Here is a 26309-nt window from a genome sequence, read left to right as displayed (position 1 = left end):
GAAGGGTGTTTTAACTGTAGGTCAGGCTCTGGTCCTCAGAGATACCGTGTACTGTTGGTTTAAAAAGAAAAGAAGGATGAGACCACACAGACCTCTAGGTCAAAAGGAAGAAATAGTTTTGGGGTCAGGGAAACGCTCCAATCACATGCCATTTTCTATAAACCTCAGAGCATCAGACCAATCACACGACAGTATCTAAAACCTCAGACCTTCAGACCAATTACACAACATTCCCTTGGAAACTTCATAACATCAGTCCAGTCTCACTGCATTCTCTAAAAACCTAGGAGATCACACCTCCATGCACACATTCTCACTCTGAGCATTATACTAAAGACATTTAATTTCAGTTTATATAATTATGAGGATAACTACAAACATATTGTAACCCTCTATGGTAAGTAATACAGAGCTGACAGCACACCTTGCTGGTTAAGAAACGGAGGTTGTGAAAGAACGATAGCAGGCTTGATTCCCCAATAAGGCACTTCTGTCGTCCTGTACCCTAGATTCCTAGAAATAGGTTTCCCATCCCCGGTCACTTATGCAAATAACTCAGCTATGTGAATGGACAATATTTAACATGTTACCAGCGTGTGTTGCCCAGGATACCGGCATTTGTGCTAACCAAACAAATAACGATAATTATGACTTTTACAAGATGTTGATTAAGTCATGCCTACTGGGACTGGTTAGTGTCAGCAGCGTCCCAGCGTTTCACAGCCTCCCTGTGTCCGAGCTCATGGCCTGGGGAGGGGGGGGCTCATGTCCGTCACGTCGTGGCAGTTTCCTGGCTCCCATTTCAGACCCCCCCCCACCCCCCCACCCCCACCCGGCGGACCCCCCGAGCATAACTTACAGGAAGAGTGTGACGGGGGTTGACAGAGGCCCATGGTTCCAGTCCCCCACATGTTAACGTCTCTGTATATTTAACGTGTGTGGTGTTCCCGCGGAATTCCAGCGATTCAATATTTTTCCTGACTGACTTGCTGTCAGCGGCTCCGTTTAACATGCGCTGGATTTGTTGTTTTTTTTTTTTTGTTTTTTTTTGTTTTTTTTTGCTGGCCTCACTGAAAAGTCTCTCTTATTTGCACACTTGAGGAAGCTTCAGGGCTTTTAAATCCGATTTTCATTGCGAGTCTAACATTGTCCAAACTATGTGGAACGCATTAGAAGAGACATTTCAATTGTAGTTTTTACTTTTCAGTGCAGTATCATTAGTAATTAATGCAGTGGGGTCAGTGACGGTGGTGCTGAGGGCAGTGATGATTGATTTGCGGCATGTTTCCGTTGAATTTAGGCCTCAGTGCTTGCTTGCTGATAGGTTCTTTCAAAATCTTAGACATGATGGAAGACACAGCAAAGAGATATCTGTAATGCAACAGTTCTCCTACTGTCTAAGGAAGCCAGAGGGGCCCAAGTTTATGTCTCACTGCCAGTAGTAAGAATAATTGGGTTACCTGCAAGGCTCAGTGAAGTAAAATGAAATAAATGAGCAAGAAAATGCTGGCATGATGGGAAATGGAGTCCAACTGAATTTAAACGCTACCCTACCTACCTATTTGCTGGTTTGTTGGGGACCTGATTTCATGGCCAGAGGGCAGTAGCATTCAATCCTAAATGAAGGACATTGCTGGTGCAGGGATAATCACAGTTATGCTTACAGGTCTAGCTCATAAACCATGCGTGCAAAAGGGTTATGCAATGTTCAGGGGAAAGTTCAAACAGGAATGTGAGAGGTTACACTGGCAATTAAATTATGCTGGCATGTTGAATTTAAAAACAGAAATGGCATTTTTGGCCAATGGAATCTCTGATATCTGTTGGTAGGGCAACTTGAGTGAAGAATGATCCGGTTGAGTTGAAAATCCTGATGAATGAAAAATCCCGTATGTTTGGGCAATAAAGATGACAGCCATGCAGGGCAGCTTTTTTTGATGGCGTGGAGTGCAATAGGCAAGGTGGGTAATGCACTTCCTTTTCATTTCCTCCACAGTGGCACGTACCTTAGCCTGGGCATGAAGAAGGATGTTTTCACACGGTTTAGATCTCTCAGACTAATTCTGTATGAGATAAAGGATGGGGAGAAAACGGCCAAAGAAATACGAGCTGCCAAAATAACAAAAAAAAAAACATGTTTTTCCGTTGAAGTTGCAGCTGTGGCTGATTTATGGGGAAATGAAGCTCTCCCACTCTCGCTGGCTGTCACCTTTCCAATTCATCTCACAGCATCCGCTGTTTCGCTCTTTTTTTTTCTTTTTTTTTTTTACAACCCCAGGCAGGAGAAATTTCTGTCTTTCAGGCTGGCTGAAACTTGGCTGCAGTTTCGCCCGTGGTTCAGAGCCACTCTGGAGATGGCATCGGATCTTTGTGATGATGTCACGCAGTCCACAGTTCTGGAATATCAAAATGAGCAAAATTCTTAAAATCACTTCAGCGCTATATCTTTTGGGAAAACAACCAATGAGGTGAAGTGTGGGATTGCTCCTAAGCCACTAGAGGTGGGCAGGGAGGAGGTGGAAGGAGAGCAGGAGCAGGGAAATGAGGAGAAAGAGGAGTAGAAATATTCGTTTATTGTGGGAATGAGTCCAGAGTGAACCGTTGTCTTGCTACATAATGACAGTGAACACAGACACTGACATGCATACACATACACACACAGTATACACACAAATGCACATACATTCACAATTCGCATACAAGACACACGCACATACACACACAGACATTCCACCAAAAAAAGAGAACACAAACATGCAAGTACAAGCTGTATTTCACTGTAGTTTCTTAATTAAATGAGACTGATTTAATGCAGTAATTATGTTTGCTTTAAATAGCTATCAAGGGAGGACACTTATATTTTGCTCTCCCACAGGAATCCCCTGAAAAGCCTTTGAGAACACAAGTGAGATCAGGACACTCAATAATGAGTGCTTCCTCTCTCATTTTTCTCCCTGTTGAAGTTTCTGTGAAAGCCCTTCATCACAGTGGAGTGACCATTACGCTGCGCAATATTAAATTACATTTTTGTAATGCCCTCAAGGATGTCTTAATAATTGCGCAAGCCTTATTATAATCTTGTGGAAACTTTGCATGGATACACTGCCTAGGACTATAACCATGAGAGAGAGAGAGAGAGAGAAGAGAGAAAGAGAGAAAATCATGGACTCTAGAAACATCTGGTTCAGTTGAATTTTATTTGTATAATGATTTTACGGAGGCACAGTGACAAAGATGCTTTACTTACAAACATCTACTGTACATTGTGAATCTAGGGTGTGTGTTGCTCCCCAGTAAAGATCATCAGGCTTGAGCCACAGCCTTTGCCCTCAGAAAACATGTCTGTTTTCATCCAACAATGCCCTTAAACCCCCAACGTTGGGAGCACGGAAACTCAATAAAACGGTCCCTTCTAATTGGACGACAGAAAACATAACCGACGGTTGCTTGGTTGCAGGCCATAAATTGTACTTCTTAAATACAACAGAGCCCTAATTATGGGGCACAGAAAAAAAGAAACCTGGAAATGTGACCTCATGAACAGACTCCAAACAAGCACAAAGGCTGCATTTGCATCCATACCCAACGCACAGCGCTTTATGGGCAATAGTTTTACAATCCATGAATGGATGCTGACAGCAGTTTAAGGTTATTTGCCATTAGCCTGAACAGAACATGTAACAATTAGCACCCCATAGAGCAACACTATCAGTTTTACAGGGTGTGTGACAAGTGATGGAATGCAGACAAGCAGGTAGAATATGAGGTCACAAGAAAACTACTGGATTCAGTAGCAATACACGCTGAGATTGTTTAGGGGTAGGTGCGTTCTCCTTTAGACAGCTGCCATGCCGAACAGAATGGCCATCCTTAGCTTGCTACATGTCCCTGAACCTGCCTCACTCGGATCCAATTAAAGTTTTGTAAGCTTTAAAGAATAAAAAAAAAATAGTACTTGAACCACCAAACCTAATGTGATTTTAAGCATGACTCACGAGGTGAAAGGCATCTCCTTTTTTTGAATTATGACCTCGCACAACATATCATGGCTTACAGAACATAACCTTATTTTCAGGTGCTTTATTATATTTGGAAAAGACAAACAGAGGCATTGTGTTCAGATATGATTGGTTATTGATTACAATATCTGAAGTATTGCATTCCTTTGTTAGTTTATGTAATGCTATTGCCTGGCTTTTTAAATTCGCAGGCTATGATTTCATGTTTTGGTGGAGGGTATGTGCTGAGGCTAGATCCGCTGGTAAAGTATGAATCGTCATAAATGCAAAAGTGTGTGTGTTTGCACACATACATATGCATACTTACACTTTTCCATTGGTAATAAAAATCTGCCGACACGCATGGATTATTCATGAAAAAAAACATCTTGCAAAATTTCAGTTTCCACATGCACTTTAGATGCAGCCGTGCGTTTGGAAAGGAGTAGAAAAAGAAAGAGGGAGAGGGAGAAAGTTTGACAGGGACAGAATGTGTGTGTGTCTGTGCGAGTGCGTGTGTGCGTGCGTGCGTGCGTGTGTGTGCGTGCGTGTGTGCGTGTGTGTGTGCGCGCGTGTGTGCGTGCGCGTGTGTACTTCCGTTGGTGGGAGAAAAGGATTATACAGCGTCTCATTCGCATGCTGTGGTTGACCTTGTGTTCCATGAAGTGTAAACTTGTCTTCTGTAAAACCTGTTTGTGTATTTCTGTATTTCCACTGCTGTCTTCCACCCATTCTTGCTTACATCTAAATGAAATTATTGCAGTTTGCAGTCATATGTGCTAGCTAGATAATTAATTATCCATTTGCTGCATAGTCACTTAACTTCTTTTACAGTTGAATGTACAATGTAACAAAGTGTATATGCATTATGTATATATTTATATACACGTCATTCATATGCACACACATTGAATGAGCCTAGAGGAAAATTCATTGGGACACCCAACTGCGCGACATGCGCATGTCTGGACAAAACGACCACAAACCACAGCATTTTACAAACCGCAAACCCTCTCCTGCATACATACATGAGAATAGGGGGAACCCCCCCCGTGCCCGTATTCAGTTTAAATGAATTAAGAAGAGCTCTCTTTGTCAGAGACACGACGCAAAAATGGAATATTTAAGCAGCGGGGGTGTTGACCGTGCCCTTGTAAGCATTAATCAAGCGCCGGTGAAACTGAGTGACAGACTGAGGGGGGATCAACATTCGCCCCCGCTCTCAAAGCAGGCCCGAACGGGGCGCCCCGTCGCGCCGGTTCCTCACCCCGATCGCCCCGATCGCCCCGTCAGCCCCGTTCCGACTTCGGCGCGGCGACGAAAACAAACACGTCCGCGTCGTCGGCCTCGCGGGGGCTGGCGCTTTCCCAGAGACACGGCCGATTAATCAGCCAGCCCGCTAAGCTCTTTCTACGGGTAACGGGCGGAACGATAGCTTTGACGCAGATGGGAATCATTTCGCCCAATTAAGAGCAGAAATAAACACGGCTGCGCGACAGCACCGCTCCGCGCGCCGGAGGCCCGCACCGACCCGCAGACCGCGCTCGCTATCGCCGGCTAACTGTGCCGAACGCCAAAATGATACTTTATCCACCCTTCGGGCAAAATCCATAATTCGACATGCTGTGTAAAATGTGTGGGATATTATCTGGATGACTGAGAGCGGTGCCTCCAAACATCTGAAATTTCCTCCGGACTGCCAATGGCTTAACGGGACAAAAATGTGAAAAATGATACAAATTAGTTAAGGTGCTCAGCAGTGGGGCCCAGGATGAATGAATGTAGAGCTGCAGTGCTCAAAAGCTGTGTCGTACAGTATACCGATATCGTTTCAAATGGGCAATGTTTTCATCCTTTGGGGATTTTGTCAGCTTTATTTGAATTTAACTGGATCTAAAGCAGCATATCTGATCTGTTGTTGCAAATATGACCTTAGCCAAAATACACATTTAGGAAACTCTGAGTTGTTAACCATGTGCAAAGCACACATCTATACACTCTGATAAAGTATATCTGTGATGTAGGCTATGTGTATCAGCTTGTTTGTCTCATTGAGCAACCAGAGATCCCTGATAGGAAGAATTCACAAAATGAAGAGATTTACAAAATGCTTCTTTTGTCAAACTTTCAGCAACAACTTAGAGCTGCCTTAGATGGGTGCAGAACTACTGGCAGGTTTTTGTTCCAATCAATTACCTTAGTTTTAGTTTTCTGACGGCTCTATAAACTACACTGGTTCACTGCTGTTCTTGAGCACAGTAAAATCTTTAGGATACACTTGCAGTCTGTGGCCATAGCTGGTGCTTATACAAATGTGAGATCAAGATATGATTGAGCTAATTAAATAAGAGCAGAGCAGAAGTTGGCACAAAAGAGCAGAAGTTGGCACAAAATCCTGAAATGGATCAGCCCTCGGAATCAGTGATGACATCAGCAGCTGAGAGGAGAGTTTGGAAGCAGTGTTTTTTTTTCACTTCTCAAAGTACTGGTTCATGCATCATCTTGCACGGCATCATATTGGCTAAGGATATTTCCATCTAAATTTTGTGATTTGCTAAAATTCTAAAATGGAAGCCTTGTTTCCAGTTCCCACAGAGTGAAGTGCACTCTAAGGCGTGAGAAAGCTTGGTAGAGGAAAGAGAAAATCGCTTATTTTATTGCCAATAACTGAGGCTTACCCACATTCAAATTTTGCATTTTTGCATGGAAAAAAGGGATATTCAGTTAACCAAGCACACCTCAAAACATCTCTTTGTATGTATGCAATGGGTGCCAGTGTAGTAGAATAGTTATGGAACTGGGCTTGTAACTCAAAGGTTGTGGTTTAATTTCCCAGACAAGCTACCTGACCTTGAGCCAGTAATGTAACCTGTACTGCGTCAGTAAATATCTAGCCGTATAAATGGATTGTACTGCATGTAAAAATGCAATCTGTCACTTTGGATAAGTTCTTCTGAAAATAGTCGTACCCCTGATAGGGTAGGCAGTGAATTTTGAAAAACAGATTTTAAATGATCACTCCGTTTAAATGAGCACAATACATATATGTTTCTATGAAACAAAATACCACACAATTCGAACAAATTTCTGCCCATTTAATATGGACGTATTCACCACATAGCAACATCACACACTGTTTTATAGATATGTGCAGGATTATAGCACCCCTTGCCTCCACTTTGCTCTATAGTGTTTTCTTAACAACTGTATTGATGCCCTGTTATTAGGTTACTGAACAGCTGTACCCTGACCAAAAGTGTTGCCAAAAGCACAAATGGGGAACCTAATGAGCGATTCTGATATTGATGAGTGTTGGAACCAATTTCGTTTCATGCACGCTGCAGTAATATTTTTCTAAGTAATTGCGCACGTGTGATTGGGCGTGAATGGCTTGAGTGAGCAGCGTTAGAACAGCGGGCCTTGTGTGTGGCTTGTCTGGCCACACACAAGGATATCTGTTTATTAATGGAATGACCGCGGCGGCCATTTTACTGACACGGGCCCGCGTCCACGCTCTGAATATGCATGCGCATGTGCGTCTGCTGCGCCACAGGAACCTGTGGCTGTGCCGCCCGTCCACAGACAACCCAGTCAGGCCCAGAGACCATTACGTACCCCCTCAACCCACCAGGAGCAGAGGTGGGAAAGCAGTTCCGCAGGACAGTGTCCAGCTCCACTGGAGGTCGAACCGCAGCTCGACAACCCCAACCTCCTGTCTGCTTCGACATGAGCATGTGACTGTGCCGGTGAGGCTAGTGCTCTCTTTATTTTTATCTTTGTTTCTCTCTCTTAGTCTTTCTCTCTCTTTCTTTTAGTCTTTCTCTCTCATCTCTTTTTCTCTATCTTTCTGTCACTCACAACTTTGTTGTACGACAACCACTTGGTATTACATGGCCAAATTCATAACAAAATTCATAACTAATGATAACAATACTAGCAGTACCAGTAGAAATATCAACATTGGAGGAAAAGTAGAGGACCTAATTTCAGGAATAACTGTTGTTGCCAGACGTGCACACATCAATGTACCACAACTCTCTGTGCGTAATTCATCCATGCAGTCTTGGACCGAGGTCAGTGGATTGATTTGCGATGTTTTGGGAAGCATGTCTTACTTCTCTGTACTTTTCAGATTTTTATTAAGCACAGCCTCAGTCTAAACTTTTTTTTTTTTTTTTGTCTGTCATGTGAGCATATTCTGTCCTCTCTGGATTGCCAGGTTTACTGACATCATCTGGTCTTTATTGTAAGGTTGGGCTCACTAAGCTTAAACTACTGTATGTCAAAACATGTCTTAGCTTATTATCTTTCACCATAAATAGATTGTCCACCACAGTGTATTGTGTATTGCCTGTAAATATCTCTCTCTCTCTCTGTGTTTTCCTCTTCATCACCAATTCTTTCTCTCTTCCTCAGGAGAGAAAGAGATAGATTGTCACCGCAACCACGGAGCAAGGAAGCGAATAACCCTACAGCCAAAGACTGTTAGGTTGATTGATTGAAAATTGATGTTTTTCAATCTGAAAACGATTTGCCTGTCCAGAAGTTACAACAGTCTGGCTGTTTGTCCTATTGGCCCCTCTGCTTTTCCCCCAATCCTTATTCCCCTTAATGGAATCAGTGCTTATTTAGATAAAGAAAGAATATGTAACATGACAGTTGCAACTGTAAGTCAGTAAAAATATTTTTATTTCTTTGCGTTTTATCGCCTTCAAAAGACTGCAAATATAAACGGAACTTAAAATATTGCCTTGACAGCAAGCTTCAGGAAGACGCTGGTATATTTTATTAAAATTCACAATGAATAAAACCCTAGTGTCTGATCTATTAGTTATATTTAACAGGTCTAACAGCAGTGATTTTTGCCTTAAATCCCTGTAACTCTTAAAAGTTGAAATTTTCCTTGGTGTGATGTGACTTGTTCCCACAGCTTCTGCAAGTTTACAACTCAAGCGTCAGAGGTTGAAAAGTCTTCATGATCAGACTGGATAATGAACACACACACACACACACACACATATAGTATGTATGTATATATTAGTTACATAATAATGGCTTCATATTGCTTTATAATTTTCTGCAGACATTGTTTCCAAAAGGAAAAAGGCTCTGTAAGGCTAAGATGTACAGTAGTGCAGGTGACAGTGTAGTATGATGGGTAAAGAACTGATCTTGTAACCTAAAGGTCACAGGGTTGATCCCTGATTTACTGCCATTGTACCCTTAATCAAGGTACTTAACCTGCATTGTGTCAGTATATTCATCCAGCTGTAAAAAGGATTACAGTGTAAATGCTATGTAATAGTTGTGTAAGTTGCTCTGGATAAGACGTCTGCTTAATGCCTGTAATGTAAAATGTAAAGTGAGCAGTGGACTATTCCTGAAGATGGGCTTTGGTGCTATTTCACATTTAACGTCAAAGAGGACAGTCACACACGATTGACTTTCCGTTCTCGTTTGGAGTACGCATGCTCAGTCCCACAAACAGTCATGAAGAAGCATTGGGGATAATTCATGAAGAATCATGATGTTGCCGGATAAGAGCCGCTCTCTTAAGGCCTGATGTAAATGTAAGTGACAGTGGCTTTTGAACATGGCTTTAGTCTGTATCTCACATTTAACTCCTAAAGACTCATCAACAACCAACTATTAACCTTTACTCGTTCTCTTTGGAGTACGCATGCTCAGTCCCACAAACAGTCATGAAGAAGCATTGGGGATAATTCATGAAGAATCATGATGTTGCCGGATAATGTTAGCACTGGCCGTCTCTTGTGAAAGGCCTGAGTACATGATGTAAACATTGCCTGGCTTTTAAACCATTTTAATTAACCCTAACCCTAACCCTAACCCTAACCCTAACCAACAACTCTAACCCTAACCAACAACTCTAACTAACTAACTCTAACTAACTAACTCTAACTCTAACTAACTAACTCTAACTCTAACTAACTAACTCTAACTAACTAACTCTAACTCTAACTAACTAACTCTAACTCTAACTAACTAACTCTAACTCTAACTCTAACTAACTAACTCTAACTAACTAACTCTAACTAATTCTAACTCTAACTTTCCATTCTCATTTGGAGTACGCATGCTCAGTCCCACAAACAGTCATGAAGAAGCGTTGGGGATAATTCATGAAGAATCATGATGTTGCCGGAGGATGTTAGCACTGGCCGTCTCTTGTGAAAGGCCTGAGTACATGATGTAAACATTTCCTGGCTTTTAAACCATTTTAATTAACAATAACACTCTACCCACAGCTGAATATGTGTTTTCGCAATGGGAATTCATGCAGAATGATATTCATTTTTTGGAGGAAAATCATTAATATAGAAAAGACCACAATGTTATGTTGAAAAAGAACAAAAATCCTAAATTGTTTTTTCATCATAGGAATGGAGGCACAATGAGGTTCTTAAAATAAATGTAAAGGCTAAAAGGAATTTGAAGTATTTCGAGTCATTTATTGTGAAAAAGTTTTCATTAATTTTTTCAAACAAATCATTAATGAAAAAAATTATAGTAGCATGCCTATAAGCATATATGTCATAAATACTCAATTTTCATCAATGGAATGCATGCATAATGAGTTAAATTTAATACATAATGAGAAATAGAACAACAATAACAAGAAATTAAATGATTTCTTATGTCCAAAAAGTGAGAAAAGTACAAATATCGTAAATATGACATTATTACTCATCAGAAAATATAAGACTATAATTTATTCCAAGTGAAAATACAAATTTAATAGTTATTCATTGTAATGCATGCAGAATGAGTTACATCAAAAATACAATAATAATAATCAAGGGTGTTTTGAGTCATTTATTGTGAAAAATCATGTTTTCCATCCCATCAGTAAAATATAAAAGACTATAGTCTTATGTCCAAAAAGTGAAAAAAGTACAAAAATTCTAAATATGTGTTATTATCATTGTAATGCATGCAGAATGAGTTACATTCAATAAATACCAATAAATAAAATTAATCCAAGGTGTTTTGAGTCATTTATTGTGAAAAATCATGTTTTCCATCACATCAGAAAAATATAAAAGACTATAGTCTTATGTCCAAAAAGTGAAAAAAGTACAAAAATTCTAAATATGTGTTATTTTCATTGTAATGCATGCAGAATGAGTTACATTAAAAAAATACCAATAAATAAAATTAATCCAAGGTGTTTTGAGTCATTGATTATTAAAAATCATGTTTTCCATCAAATCAGAAAAATATAAAAGACTATAGTCTTATATCCAAAAAGTCAAAAAAGTACAAAAATTCTAAATATGTGTTATTTTCATTGTAATGCATGCAGAATGAGTTACATTCAATAAATACCAATAAATAAAATAATCCAAGGTGTTTTGAGTCATTTTATGTGAAAATCATGTTTTCCATCAACAGAAAAATATAAAAGACTATAGTCTTATGTCCAAAAAGTGAAAAAAGTACAAAAATTCTAAATATGTGTTATTTTCATTGTAATGCATGCAGAATGAGTTATATTCAATAAATACCAATAAATAAAATGAATCCAAGGTGTTTTGAGTCATATATTGTGAAAAATCATGTTTTCCATCACATCAGAAAAATATAAAAGACTATAGTCTTATGTCCAAAAAGTGAAAAAAGTACAAAAATTCTAAATATGTGTTATTATCATTGTAATGCATGCAGAATGAGTTACATTCAATAAATACCAATAAATAAAATTAATCCAAGGTGTTTTGAGTCATTTATTGTGAAAAATCATGTTTTCCATCACATCAGAAAAATATAAGACTATAGTCTTATGTCCAAAAGTGAAAAAAGTACAAAATTCTAAATATGTGTTATTATCATTGTAATGCATGCAGAATGAGTTATATTCAATAAATACCAATAAATAAAATTAATCCAAGGTGTTTTGAGTCATTTATTGTGAAAAATCATGTTTTCCATCACATCAGAAAAATATAAAAGACTATAGTCTTATGTCCAAAAAGTGAAAAAAGTACAAAAATTCTAAATATGTGTTATTATCATTGTAATGCATGCAGAATGAGTTATATTCAATAAATACCAATAAATAAAATTAATCCAAGGTGTTTTGAGTCATTTATTATTAAAAATCATTTCTTTCCATCAAATCAGAAAAATATAACAGACTATAGTCTTATGTCCAAAAAGTGAAAAAAGTACAAAAATTCTAAATATGTGTTATTATCATTGTAATGCATGCAGAATGAGTTATATTCAATAAATACCAATAAATAAAATTAATCCAAGGTGTTTTGAGTCATTTATTATTAAAAATCATTTCTTTCCATCAAATCAGAAAAATATAACAGACTATAGTCTTATGTCCAAAAAGTGAAAAAAGTACAAAAATTCTAAATATGTGTTATTTTCATTGTAATGCATGCAGAATGAGTTACATTCAATAAATACCAATAAATAAAATTAATCCAAGGTGTTTTGAGTCATTTATTGTGAAAAATCATGTTTTCCATCACATCAGAAAAATATAAAAGACTATAGTCTTATGTCCAAAAAGTGAAAAAAGTACAAAAATTCTAAATATGTGTTATTATCATTGTAATGCATGGAGAATGAATTACATTCAATAAATACCAATAAATAAAATTAATCCAAGGTGTTTTGAGTCATTTATTGTGAAAAATCATGGTTTCCATCAAATCAAAAAAATATAAAAGACTATAGTCTTATGTCCAAAGAGTGAAAAAAGTACAAAAATTCTAAATATGTGTTATTATCATTGTAATGCATGCAGAATGAGTTACATTCAATAAATACCAATAAATAAAATTAATCCAAGGTGTTTTGAGTCATTGATTATTAAAAATCATGTTTTCCATCAATCAGAAAAATATAAAAGACTATAGTCTTATATCCAAAAAGTCAAAAAGTACAAAATTCTAAATATGTTTTTTCATTGTAATGCATGCAGAATGAGTTATATTCAATAAATACCAATAAATAAAATTAATCCAAGGTGTTTTGAGTCATTTATTTAAAATCATTTTTCCATCAATCAGAAAATATAAAAGACTATAGTCTTATGTCCAAAAAGTGAAAAAAGTACAAAATTCTAAATATGTGTTATTTCATTGTAATGCATGCAGAATGAGTTAATTCAATAAATACCAATAATAAAATTAATCCAAGGTGTTTTGAGTCATTTATTTGAAAAATCATTTTTTCCATCAATCAGAAAATATAAAGACTATAGTCTTATGTCCAAAAGTGAAAAAGTACAAAAATTCTAAATATGTGTTATTTCATTGTAATGCATGCAGAATGAGTTAATTCAATAAATACCAATAAATAAATAATCCAAGGTGTTTTGAGTCATTTATTGTGAAAATCTTTCCATCAATCAGAAAAATATAAAAGACTATAGTCTTATGTCCAAAAGTGAAAAAGTACAAAAATTCTAAATATGTGTTATTTCATTGTAATGCATGCAGAATGAGTTATATTCATAAATACCAATAAATAAAATTAATCCAAGGTGTTTTGAGTCATTTATTAAAATCATTTTTCCATCAATCAGAAAAATATAAAGACTATAGTCTTATGTCCAAAAGTGAAAAAGTACAAAAATTCTAAATATGTGTTATTTCATTGTAATGCATGCGAATGAGTTAATTCAATAATACCAATAAATAAAATTAATCCAAGGTGTTTTGAGTCATTTATTTAAAAATCATGTTTCCATCAATCAGAAAAATATAAAGACTATAGTCTTATGTCCAAAAAGTGAAAAAGTACAAAAATTCTAAATATGTTTATTTCATTGTAATGCATGCAGAATGAGTTAATTCAATAAATACCATAAATAAATTAATCCAAGGTGTTTTGAGTCATTATTGTGAAAATCATGTTTTCCATCAAATCAGAAAAATATAAAGACTATAGTCTATGTCCAAAAAGTGAAAAAAGACAAATTCTAAATATGTGTTATTATTGTAATGCATGCAGAATGAGTTAATTCAATAAATACAAAAATAAATTAATCAAGGTGTTTTGAGTCATTTATTTAAAAATCATGTTTCACAATCAGAAAATTAAAGACTATAGTCTTATGTCCAAAAGTGAAAAAGTACAAAATTCTAATATGTGTTATTTCATTTTAATGCATGCAGAATGAGTTATATTCAATAAATACCAATAAAAAAATTAATCCAAGGTGTTTTGTCATTTATTTAAAATCATTTTTCCATCAATCAGAAAAATAAAAGACTATAGTCTTATGTCCAAAGTGAAAAAAGTACAAAAATTCTAATAGTTATTTCATTGTAATGCATGCAGAATGAGTACATTCAATAAATACCAATAAAATTATCAAGGTTTTGAGTCATTTATTAAATCATTTTCCATCAATCAGAAAAATATAAGACTATAGTCTTATGTCCAAAAAGTGAAAAAGTACAAAATCTAAATATGGTTATTATCATGTAATGCATGCAGAATGAGTTAATTCAATAATCCAAAATAAATAACAAGGTGTTTGAGTCATTTATTGAAATCATTTTCCACAAATCAGAAAATTAAAGACTATAGCTTATGTCAAAAAGTGAAAAGTACAAAATTCTAAATATGTGTTATTCATTGTAATGCATGCAGAATGAGTTATATTCAATAAATACATAAATAAATAATCCAAGTGTTTTGAGTCATTATTTAAAATATTTCATCAATCAGAAAAATAAAAGACTATAGTCTTATGTCCAAAAAGTGAAAAAAGTACAAAAATTCTAAATATGTGTTATTATCATTGTAATGCATGCAGAATGAGTTATATTCAATAAATACCAATAAATAAAATTAATCCAAGGTGTTTTGAGTCATTTATTGTGAAAAATCCTGCTTTCCATCACATCAGAAAAATATAACAGACTATAGTCTTATGTCCAAAAAGTGAAAAAAGTACAAAAATTCTAAATATGTGTTATTATCATTGTAATGCATGCAGAATGAGTTATATTCAATAAATACCAATAAATAAAATTAATCCAAGGTGTTTTGAGTCATTTATTATTAAAAATCATTTCTTTCCATCAAATCAGAAAAATATAAAAGACTATAGTCTTATGTCCAAAAAGTGAAAAAAGTACAAAATTCTAAATATGTGTTATTTTCATTGTAATGCATGCAGAATGAGTTACATTCAATAAATACCAATAAATAAAATTAATCCAAGGTGTTTTGAGTCATTTACTGTGCAAAATCATGTTTTCCATCAAATCAGAAAAATATAACAGACTATAGTCTTATGTCCAAAAAGTGAAAAAAGTACAAATATCGTAAATATGACATATTATCATTGCAATGGATACAGAATGAGTTACGTTTAATAAATAACAAGAAATAAAAATAATTCAGGGTGTTTTGAGTCATTTATGGTTGAAAAAGCATTTTTTTCCCATCAAATCAGAAAAATATAACAGACTATAGTCTTATGTCCAAAAAGTGAAAAAAGTACAAAAATTCTAAATATGTGTTATTATCATTGTAATGCATGCAGAATGAGTTATATTCAATAAATACCGATAAATAAAATTAATCCAAGGTGTTTTGAGTCATTTATTATTAAAAATCATGTTTTCCATCAAATCAGAAAAATATAAAAGACTATAGTCTTATGTCCAAAAAGTGAAAAAAGTACAAAAATTCTAAATATGTGTTATTTTCATTGTAATGCATGCAGAATGAGTTACATTCAATAAATACCAATAAATAAAATTAATCCAAGGTGTTTTGAGTCATTTATTGTGAAAAATCATGTTTTCCATCACATCAGAAAAATATAAAAGACTATAGTCTTATGTCCAAAAAGTGAAAAAAGTACAAAAATTCTAAATATGTGTTATTATCATTGTAATGCATGCAGAATGAGTTATATTCAATAAATACCAATAAATAAAATTAATCCAAGGTGTTTTGAGTCATTTATTGTGAAAAATCATGTTTTCCATCAAACCTGAAAAATAGATCTCACAGTCATATAGTCATATATAGAGAGTCATATATAATAAAATTGAATTCAGGGTGTTCAATAAAATAAATAAAACAACAAACTAAATTAAAAATAATTGGTTTAGGTGGTCAATCTTTTCCCCACCCACTGAAAGTGATCCTGGTGCGAGGCATGAAGCCAGTGCGTTGCAGAAAAGTCCAGCAACGCCGTGTTACGGTTCAGGCAACTGTATGAGGATGAGGAGAAGTGGAGACACGTCACTGAATCAGCCTGTAGCACAGTGGTCCTGTGTGTCAGCGAGCAAGCAAGCGAGGGACGAACTAAAAAAATTAAATTAAAAAAAAAAAAAACAGAAAAATAACCAACAGCGTTGGCCAGGCCGTGTCATTTCGTTTATTTCCTCTTGACATTTTGGGCGGAGACAAAGTCATTCCTGTGCGAGACACACTCACATTAGAGGCGCCAGGGCTCTCTCCACATTACAGTGAGGTAATTACACCTAGCAAACCTATATCCTTTCGCATTACTCCCCTGTTCGCGGCCCGCTCCCACACTCACAAACACCCTCTTTGTTCTGCCGGTTTCCCCCCGTGTGACAGGACGTGTTAGTATCACTCACTTGATTGGCCGCGATAAGTCCTTGCGGTTTTCTGGGTTCTCCGACCGCGCGCCTGGACACGGCGTTCAGGCCCTGAAAAGGACCGCGGCTCTCCTGCCCCTGAATCGGGCTCTTTGTTCGGCCCGCCGATCCGAATCGCCAGGGCCAGCGCCGCGCCCCCGCGCCGCCGTCGCCATGGGAACGGGAGCCCTGCCGCCCCCTCGGCCGTGTGTTTGCCTTGGCAGGAAGCCAAGGTGTTTTTTGGGGGATGAGGGGTAGGATAGGAGGGAGGGAGGGAGGGATGCAGAGAGAGAGAGAGAGTGAGAGAGAGAGAGAGAGGCATAGAGACAGAGAGGGAAAGATACAGAGAGAAAAGAAGGAGAGAGAGAGAGAAACACCTCTGAGGTGACAGAGACCTGTTCAAGATATGCCACACGGCGGTATTAGTCCTGAAACAGGAAACCAACTCTTAGGAGCTCTTCCCAGGAAGGTCGAGAGGAGGGTCGAGGGAGTTTTGTTTCCTTTCCGGGGAAACTGGCATCTTGTCATCCGCACGCTTCACATTTCCTCTAAATTCTGAAATGAAGTATGAGACCTCCCCCCACCCGGCACCCCCCACCCCCACCCACCCCACCCCGCGCCCCCCCTACCTAACACCCCAACCAACCCCCTCCATTCCAAAATCATGTTTACATTGGCGCGTGCGCTCGAGACTCCTTGAAACAGATAGGGTCGCACGGGTCTGAGTGTGACAGTATCAATCCCTCCCTCCCTCCCTCCCGTCAGCGCAGGCTGGTCGTCTGGCTGCCCGTCCGGCCGCCCGTCCGGCGGCTCCGCTGGCGCGCGGCGTGAACCCCGCCGTCTCCAACACACGGCCTTTTGTGCCGTCTCCGCCTCGGCACCACCGTGAGCAAACACGGCATTATGCAGGAGCGAAACCGCACTGTTTTACTTTCATCCCAGCTGCACTGAGGAAAGAGGAGGGGAAAAAGAAAACCAAAGGATTTCAGCTGAGAACAGGTCGTTGGTTTGTATGGATTTGACCCCCCCCCCCCCATCACTCTGGTTCATATTTATCGACGGCTCAGGCCCACCAAATAAAGTTATCTCGAAGGGTCGTTCTGTGGCTATGAAGTCTTAGTCAGCCAACAGGCCATTTGTCAATGTCAGATTTAGGGGCTCCCAACCACTGCATTCCCCTTTTGCCCAATATATTTTAGACTGAGGTCAGCACGGTGGTGCAGTGAATGTCACTGTCGTACTGAAGTTACTGAAGTTCGAATCCCTTTCTGTGGGGAACTTGTAAGTTCTCCCCATGTCCATGTGGGTTTCTGCCGGGTACCCCAGGTTCCTCCCACAGTCCACAGTAGGCTAACTGGTTACTCTAAATTGCCTATAGTTATGAATGTGTGAGTGAAGGCTGTGTGGGCCCTGCAATGGATGGGCCACCTGTCCAGGGTGTATTCCAAGCTCTTTCCCACTGCATGCTGTGATAGGCTCCAATCCCACATTCCCCCACCCGATGACCCTGAACAGGAACAAGCGGATTAAGAAAACGGATGGATGGATTTGACTACTTTTAGGACTCGATAATGTGGAGCTGCACAGGACATCTCAGCTATCGTCTTCCCCTCTCTCTCTTCCCCAGAAAGGCTTGTCATTGTGCTGCTGTGCCCAGAGTTATTCAGGTAAACAACACAGTTACAACAGGGGAATCAAACCTGCAACCTCCCATAGATCCCTTGATACCACATTACACAGTGGATTAAATATCTTTTTGTGTGTGCATGCAAGTATTTTCCCCTGGTCTCTCTTTCCACATGTATGCTTTTATACCTGTATGCAATCATTCTTATTTATTTTAAGCTTTTTCCACATTGATGGCTTTCTGAGGCCTTTTACCATCCTTAACAGTTCACTCAACCTTTTAACTCTGCTCCTCATCAAATATCTCGTATTACTTTGCATCCAGCCTTCCTCTGACCACACACACTGCCAGCACACTCCTCCTTCAGAAATGGACATGTTCATAGACGCTCATAAATAAATGTATTGCCTTCAGTGTAAAAAAGGATCCTGACGAGCAGTTACCTCTTTACAGTTAAAGGTTATTGTTGACCGGTGTGGGCTAACGCTCCCCGGGGAAAGCCACATCACATTGCCGGTCTCGGGCCATTCCTCACGCGGGCCGGCTCCTCGGCCAAACCTGCAATACAAACGTCTCGGAAGGGGGAAGATTAACTTTTGGGGTCGTAACTTCAACCCTGAATCCAATCTGTTCCACGGCCTAACTCCACAAGCTACAGAACCCCATTTTCCAGAAGCCGACGCTCTATAATTCCACATTAGTAATTGCACTGTGGTAATTCAACTCCAGTTCGGCCAAAAAATAATAATTCTTAGCAGTTGAATTATTAGCAGTTTATCACCAAAACGGTCGTTCGTGCTTTTTTTTGGGGGGGGCAAAACCTCAGGTCTTGTGATTGGCTGTGTGCTGGAAATGGTCAGAATACCAAGAGAAAAAACAATGTTCTCCCAACATTGTTGCAATGCAGCAGCAGTGTAACACGGTTACGTCACTGCGATGAAACCGTTTTGCGAACGATTACTTAGCGTTGGTTGCGATAGAAGCCCTTCGCTGTTCGTTGCGGTGAGATGGCGAGACATGGATACTTCAGCTTCTCCCTGAGAGACCGGAACTCCCGAAATAAAAGCCCTGCTGCGTCTCGCTTCCCCAGGGTCCGAAAGGTCAAGGGTCAACAGCTGCTCGGTGGACGCGCTTCCGATGAGCTCCGTCATGACCCGTGCAGCTTTAAAGCAAGGCAGACGGAAGTGAGAGACCTCTCGTTTAATTGGAGGAAATGGAGAAAAACAGGAAGTGATTTTGATGTCGTGCAGGGTAGCGTCTGTTTACCAAACAAGTGTCCTGGCCAGCATCACAGTCCCGCTATTCCTGTTGATGGGGGGAGGGTCGGGGATGGGGGTGGGGGGAGGGGGGGGGAGAGAGTGCTGGGAAGCCACTGTGCAGTTGCTCTGCTGGAAATAAGCCGGGATAGAGGTCAGAGGGCAACAGCTCTTCATATCCGAAACATCTTGGAAGGTTCCAGGTTTGGCTCTATTTGCTCATGCAATCAAGCTTCGGGCTCATTGCAAACAGAATTTTCAAAGAAAGACTGTAGTCAATGCATGGGAACAAAACAAATAAACAACAAACAACAGCCTCAAGTAAATAATTATGGAACTTTGATCACTGGTTGATTAACTGAATCAGTACTTAGATGAAGACAGCATTTAACTTCATTCTATTTGTCATCAAGAAACATTGAAGAACCCAATAATAAAATGAGACAATTGATGGATATTGATAGCATTGCTCCTTGGAGACGAGTAAATGGAGGTGAAATCTCTTCACAAGGAAAAGCTATAAATAAAAATTTTCAGGTGTCTGGACGTGAATACTCAAATGGATATTAAGAGACCAATTTAACTTTAAATGTATAGCCAGTCTCAAGTAAATAATTTTGGAATGCGGTCGACACGTCCCAAGATGCCAGGGAACACGCTCTAATCTAGTCAGAAAAGTGAACAGACGGCAGAACAGAAACGAACAACAACAAGCGAAGTACACAAACGCGCGAGACGAGCGGCGGAGGCGGTATCCATCCCGGGAGAATTCCACAGGACGCCGGAGCGCTTTCCTCCTCCTCGTAAGCGTCACGGCCCGATTTCCCGGTTCTTACCGGACCGGTCCCCGCGCGCGACCAGGGGCCCGGAAGCGGCTTTCTCCCGTCCTCACCGGCGAAGGGGCCCGCCCTTCCGCTGACACACATACCGTACAGCGAGCGCGCGTGAACTACTGTACACCCCTCTGACGAAAACACACGCCCCGTGGCCACTCCCCAGAAAAAACCTCCCGCTATCTTTGTGAGAATTCCCCAGTTGGGGGGTGGGGGTGGGTGTACTGTATCAGGTTCCTGCAGGCCATCACACCCCACCACCCCAAACCGCCACATCTGTTTTCAGCTTCTCGTTTCCCCCCCTGGCTGATTGTGGTCCAGATGTGTTTTGCAAACATCCAGATTCTCCTTCCAAAATATCCTTGATTGCTTTTTTCTTTCTTTCTTTTTTTTCCTTTTTTTAAGTAAATAAATAGAAGTGACCTGTGCTCTCTCTCCATCTGGGTGAACTGCAGATAAGAGATTTAGCCCATAGCAAAAGGACAACAGAAAGATGAGAATGAATGAAGGAGAAAGAGGGATATAAAGTGGAAGAAAGACTGAAGACAGGCTAGAATGAGAGAGAGAGCGTGAGAGAGAGAGAGCACCGTTTATTGGCCCACCTCCTCTGTAGGCTTATGACAGGGTTCGGTGGGTACTGGGCACTGACCCCAGAGCGCACACACTGCCGTGGTACTCTGTGATGTGTGGGATAGGCGCCTGGGGGCTCGGTGGATGGATGCGTGGGCTGGTAAAGATGATGTATGATGCGGGACTGGCATCATACATCATCTCTGCTCCGGACAGACAGCTTTCCATGAACAGCTTCCAGTGTTCAAAAAGCAGGGACAGGGAGTCTGGGGCCTCGCAGGCTGCTGCTGAGCTCTACACAGCTACGAGACCCATCTGCAGCCTCAGGACCTGACACACATGCATGCATGCATACACGCACACACACATGCATGCATGCATACACGCACACACACATGCATGCACATATACACACGCACACACATACACGCATGCACGCACACACACAGACATGCAGACACACACACAGACATACAGAGACACACACGCACACACACACCACTTGCACAATGCAATGTTCTCACTGATGCACCCATCTCATGCACACACACAAACACACACTCTTCTTCAGAAAGGAGGGGATGCGCCTCTTTACACATGAGAGCTGTTCTCTGGAACTCAAAGTTTCAGCTATAAAATAAATAAATAAATGCATTTAAAAACCGCACTGAGAAACGGTCAAATCCAACAAGCTGTCTAATTACAAGTCCAGCCCTCGTCATCTGATTCATCCTGCTGCCCGGCGCCGAAGCTCTAATGATAGCCCTTGCCTTGCACACATCGCACCCCGCCTCACAACAGTAGGAAGCTGAAGGTGGGCTGGGATGCATTGTACCAAAAGAGCGTTACGCCCCCATTGTCTGTCACCCAGTCACATATTTCTGCCCCTAACCAGCGTGCCTCCAGCATGGGACGAGGCAGACCTAAGAGGGGGCGCAGGGGCGCACACGTTTTCAGAGTAACACAGAGGCGTAAAAACACAGATCTGCCTCGTGGCCTTCCGCCAGACTCCCCCTCCCCCTGTCCCCCGTCGCCCCCCCTCCATTTTAACACGGAGGGTGCAGCGCCTTGAAAGACATGGAGCAGAGTAAAATTTACAGCCCCGTCGAGGAACGGGGTGGGGGGGCGGGGGAGGCAATGATTGATTAACAGACCCGGGATCCTTAAACGCACTTCTTAATGAATAAATCAAAATTACCGCACGCATCAACGTCCCCAATCAGCCTCGTCAGAGTCGACGTCGGGAGTCACCGTCGGCTTCCAGCTACCCCCGGCTTCCAGCCACCGCCGGCTTCTAGCCACCGCCGGCTTCTAGCCACCGCTCGTTACTCGTCGCGATGAACGACCTGGCTCCTTTCTTACTGGCTGTTCCGTTCCTGACAGTGGCGGTAAAACTTCGCTCAGTGCGGCTGAACGCACGACCGGCTCGCGCTGATGATGTCACATTTGGCGCTTCCTGAGACAATGGGTCCAAAGCAACTCCGTCACACAATTCCAAGAGCAGTCAGGAAGGACTTTACAATGTCGTGGTCCTCTGGGTTTTTTGAGTAGTCATGGAAAACTAAGTGACTGAATACAACTGGACATTGGAGATACCTACCTAAGTAAATGCTTCACACATTTAGCAAAAAGGATGTCTCAATTAATAATATGGCAGGTGTGGCCGTGTGTGTGCGTGTGTATTCTCTATCCATCTCCTAATTAGCCTAGTCGTTTAATAAATGTATTGTTTTTGGAATAGATGATACACTTAGAAGGAAGCTTGCGTGTGTGCCTGAAGAAAGTAAATACTACCAGCTAACTGGACCATTTAAGTGGGGGAATGGGTTTTCAGTTCAGTTGCAATCTTAATGCATGTGCAAACATGATGACAAGAAAACCCCTCAGGATCCCTCGATCATATGGGATTCACAAGGATAATAAAGGTGACCAAGGCGTCAAACTGGAGGTTATAAATCAATTTTTACGGCCACCCCCCCCCCCCTTCCCGAGGATTTCAGGAGACTACATTACATTACATTTATTTGGCAGACGCTTTTATCCAAAGCGACGTACAAAAAGAGCATTTCATGGTCATGGACAACTAAAAAACACAGGTTCAATAAGATACAATACTTATTTTGTGCAGCTATTTCTAACCAAGAACACAGTTTAGTTCACACAGTGAACACTATTCTGACCTAAATACAGACTACGTACAAATGAAGAGGCAGGGAGGGGAGAATGCCCCTGCCTGCCCCCCACCCTCCCATCCCCTCACCCCCCCACCCCCCCACCCCCGCCCCCCCACTTATGAGACCTATTGCATTTCATGTTTCCACATCGTGGCTCCTTTTTAATTCTCACGTCGGCCGCCCCGTGGAGTCTCACTCCGGACGCCCCCAACTCCCTCTTCCCGGCCGAAAGACATCTGGTTCTGCTTTGGGGTGTCGGACAGGAGCCGGAGGATCTGATAAGGGGGACGTCCCGCTTGCAACTCGTCACTGCCCTCATACAGCCCCCCCCCCCCCCCCAAAAAAAAAAGTATCTATTTTCTTCACTATGCATTTCCAAACCACAAAAAGTTCAAGATTAATAATGAATTATGCCTTAATCTCGTAACAGGAGCTCAGAGCCAGACCAGTTGATGAATATGGAAGTCACTGGTCCACACCGTGCGTACAGTGTGCAAAGACTCAGGAGAGGATGCGTTTCATTCGTTTCGTCGAATTATATTTATAGTTATTTTCTTCAGCTCTACACTCGACGGGGACTCGCCTTTGCATCCCGCTTCATTTCACAGCCGACGACAGCCCTAGCAGAGCTGCACAGTCACTCTCTCTCAGTGCAGCGTAGCGAAGTTAGCCACGCCGCTGGGTTGTAAAAATGACTAAAATGCTTTTTCCTCAACCTTTAAAGAAAGAAAAAAGGCCAAGGACGACATCCCTTGACCTGCCGTGTTTCTCATTCCACACCCAGGCAACTAACACGGATGCCTTATCAATTCCTCAAATCGCAAATTCATCTATTAATGAAAAGGGGTTATGTTCCTTACTCTTTTAGTGATCTTAACTGGATATGAAATCGTCAGTGTGTTTACCAAATCAACCAGCCAATGGGGACAAGCTATAATACAGAGAGAACGGGGAAGTTTTATTAAAGGTGGTCTTTTTTTGCTGATATTGTAATTAGTGAAGCTGGATCAAAGACTGCTAACCCAATCAGTGCTCAAACATGGACACCAGAATGCATGTAAAATGGCCTTCCATCAAAATGGCCTTCAGAAAGACCTCACAGCGAGCCTGTACAGTATTCCCTAGTTATCCCATAGAGCAGACCCTCTTTAGGGATCAGGAAATGTACCCATGCAATTGTACGTGTAACTGTTGTGTAACTAACACACAACTTACTATTTCTCAACATCATGTTACAGACACATGAGGAACACAAGTCCATGGTTTATGTAATTGCACAGATTTGTGGAACAGCCACAGGACCACCGCGAACTATGATCCCAACCTCAAGCGTAACTTCAATCCTATACTTAACCCTAACCTTAAAGTGAATCGCAACCCTTACCATAACACTATAATTACATGCCCTGTAAGTTTTATAAGATAGTTTCACAGTGCTTACCTCTCCCTCTCCAGTGTGTGAGCTGAAGTAATGTGTTTGGGTTCATATGCAGTACACTAACAGTAGAGAATGCTCTGAGACATTAGGACCTCATATGTCTTTTGAATTGAGCCACGCACTGAGACCAGTAGTAGTCGTATGAGTCTGTGGTGTGTGTGTGAACCCCAGTGGTGTGTATGCATCAGCAATGTGTGTATGAGTGTGTGTGTGTGTGTGTGCGTATGTTAGTGTGTGTGTGTGGGTATGTTAGTGTGTATGCATGCGTGTATGTGTGTGTGTGTGCGAATGTGTGTGTGTGTGTATGTGTGTATGTTAGTGTGTATGCATGCATGTATGTGTGTGTGTGTGTGTATGTGTGTGTGTGTGTGTGCGTATGTTAGTGTGTGTGTGTGGGTATGTTAGTGTGTATGCATGCGTGTATGTGTGTGTGTATGCGAATGTGTGTGTATGTGTGTGTGTGTATGTTAGTGTGTATGCATGCGTGTATGTGTGTGTGTGTGTGTATGTGTGTGTGTATGTTAGTGTGTATGCGTGCGTGTATGTGTGTGTGTGTGTGTGTGTGTGTATGTGTGTGTGTGTGTATGTTAGTGTGTGTGTGTGTGCGTATGTTAGTGTGTGTGTGTGGGTATGTTAGTGTGTATGTGTGTGTGTATGCGAATGTGTGTGTGTGTGTGTGTGTATGTGTGTGTGTGTATGTTAGTGTGTATGCATGCGTGTATGTGTGTGTATGTTAGTGTGTATGCATGCGTGCATGTGTGTGTGTGTGTGTGTATGTGTATGTTAGTGTGTATGCATGCGTGTATGTGTGTGTGCATGCGAGTGTGTGTGTGTGTGTGTGTGTATGTTAGTGTGTATGCATGCGTGTATGTGTGTGTGTATGCGAGTGTGCGTGTGTGTGTGTGAGGCCAGAACAGCATCTCCTCTCATTTACAGTGCAGTGTGTGAGAGTGAGCAGAGGTGGGCCAGGCGCACTGCTGCTTATTTTGAATGGATGGGTCAAGCAGCCTGGACTCCACCAGGGTCCCCCGATATTATGCAAGTGTCAGACGCCGCTAAGGTAAACAAGGGGGACCTCCGAACCCCAGAGCCGCCTTCCTGCCAGACCCCTGCCCCCAACACACACATAAACACCTCAGCCCCAGATCCCAAATTTCACTTTTCCAAAAAAGCTGGCTTTCTAAATGAGCGTCGTGATTAGATGGAACAGGAGACGGATTATGTTATGATTTTATAACCATGTACTAATTAAGCATAACACGGCTGTGAGATGGGTGATGGGGAGGCGTGTTTGTTTTCACGCTGATGAAACAGGGTGGGGGGAGGGGCTGGGGGGCAGAGAGAAAGAAAACCAGAGTTACTCCCCACAGTCCCCTAACTTGGCGGCCATTTTGAGACAGCTGCGATACAGCTGCTCTCGCTGACATTGGGAGATTACGTCCTAGCGAACAGACACACGTTACCATAGAGACATGCTACAACTCATCAGTGACCATACTGAGAGAAGACGCATTGACCGTTTCTTCGCTACATTTGGCAGGACATAACTGGCAGCAAGGCCAAACATTCTTATACAGTAGAGGTGATCAAGCTTGCTTCCTGGATGGCCACAGGATCCACTAGTCTTCATTTTCCCTCAGCACTCAAAGCTGTTGATTAAAAAGCAAACACACCTTGGTGGTTCTCTCAGGTTTCTAATCTGTTTTTTTCCCCGTTAGTTTTTTTTTTTGTCTGGATTTTATGGTGAAAACAAAAACTAGCAACTAGCTAGAGGCTCTCTTGGGCAAGGACTGCACAAC

General features: G+C 40.8%; 1 long non-coding RNA gene across 3 annotated transcripts; it reads right to left on the bottom strand.

Annotated features, from left to right (window-relative positions):
• Positions 1-15936: 15936 nt before the first annotated feature.
• Positions 15937-23115, bottom strand: LOC135243739 (uncharacterized). Of its 3 annotated transcripts, none has more exons than XR_010326772.1 (3): positions 18683-23115; positions 16613-17559; positions 15937-16313 (listed from the first exon to the last, which is right to left on the bottom strand). It is a non-coding gene; the product is annotated as an uncharacterized LOC135243739 (long non-coding RNA). The 3 variants fall into 3 exon arrangements; XR_010326771.1 differs by having other exon boundaries at positions 16613-19401; positions 19506-23115; XR_010326770.1 differs by having other exon boundaries at positions 16613-23115.
• Between the last annotated feature and the right edge of the window lie 3194 nt (positions 23116-26309).

This window comes from Anguilla rostrata, chromosome 17 (assembly GCF_018555375.3).
Source record: "Anguilla rostrata isolate EN2019 chromosome 17, ASM1855537v3, whole genome shotgun sequence".
NCBI lineage: Eukaryota > Metazoa > Chordata > Actinopteri > Anguilliformes > Anguillidae > Anguilla > Anguilla rostrata.
This window is presented reverse-complemented; position numbering and strand designations above follow the sequence as displayed.